This window comes from Lynx canadensis, chromosome A2 (genome assembly GCF_007474595.2).
Source record: "Lynx canadensis isolate LIC74 chromosome A2, mLynCan4.pri.v2, whole genome shotgun sequence".
NCBI lineage: Eukaryota > Metazoa > Chordata > Mammalia > Carnivora > Felidae > Lynx > Lynx canadensis.
This window is the reverse complement of record NC_044304.2, coordinates 20,128,662-20,129,682: the sequence shown is the minus strand read 5'-3', so window position 1 is coordinate 20,129,682 and position 1,021 is coordinate 20,128,662.

Here is a 1,021-nt window from a genome sequence, read left to right as displayed (position 1 = left end):
GGAAGGGAGGAGTCAGTGTGACACCTGCCTACCTGGGGATGACTTTTGTGGAGAGGGGAGCTTACCTGAAATGCAGAGAAGCAGCGCTAGAGAGGTTAGGGTTGCTTAGAGCCTCATTGTGTAAAGCAGGGACCAGAACCAATAGCCATGGCCTCACTTGAGAGCTTGTTAGAAAGATGCTAAGGACCCAACCCAAACTACCACAATAAAGTTTAAGAGGCTCTCATTGAAATAGCACCTGATGAGTCATCAGTGTCAGCTCCATTCCTTTTTCCTTGTCCTGCTCTCTACCCAGTTTAATCTGTCAGTGGAGATCCCTGGGTTTTAAGGATCAGTAAAGACCTCTCAATATGTATGTAGACTTTGAGATGTATGGGTAGTTTTCTGGGGAGAGGATTTGTAGCAAGGTAAAGACCTATAAGATAAATGAAATTGAGAAAAAAGAAAATTCATGAAACCAGAAGTTGGTTCTTTGAAAAGATCAATAGGGGCACCTGGGTGGCTCAGTTGGTTAAGTGCCCGACTTTGGCTCAGGTCATGATTTCACAGTTCATGGGTTCGAGCCCTGCATCAGGCTCTGCACTGACAGTGTGGACCCTGCTTGGGACTGTCTCTCTTTCCCTCTCTCTCTGCCCCTCTCCACTTGCTCTCTCTCTCTCTCTGTCAAAAATAAACAAACTTAAAAACAAAAGATCAATAAAGTTGACAAAACTTTAGTTAGACCAAGAATAAAAGAGATTACTAAATCTAATTCAAATTGCTAAAATAAAAAAAAATGGGAGTGGGAACATTACTAATGATCCTACAGAAATAAAAAAGATTGTAAGAGATTATTATGAACATAGTAAGCTGGATGAAGTGGACAAATTTCTTGAAATACAAAACCCACCAAGATTAAATCATGAAGAAATAGAAATTTTGAGTAGACCTACAATTAGTAAGGAGATTGAATCAGTAATCTAAAGTCTCCCAACAAATAAAACCCTGAACCTAATAGCTTCATCGGTGAATTCTACCCAAC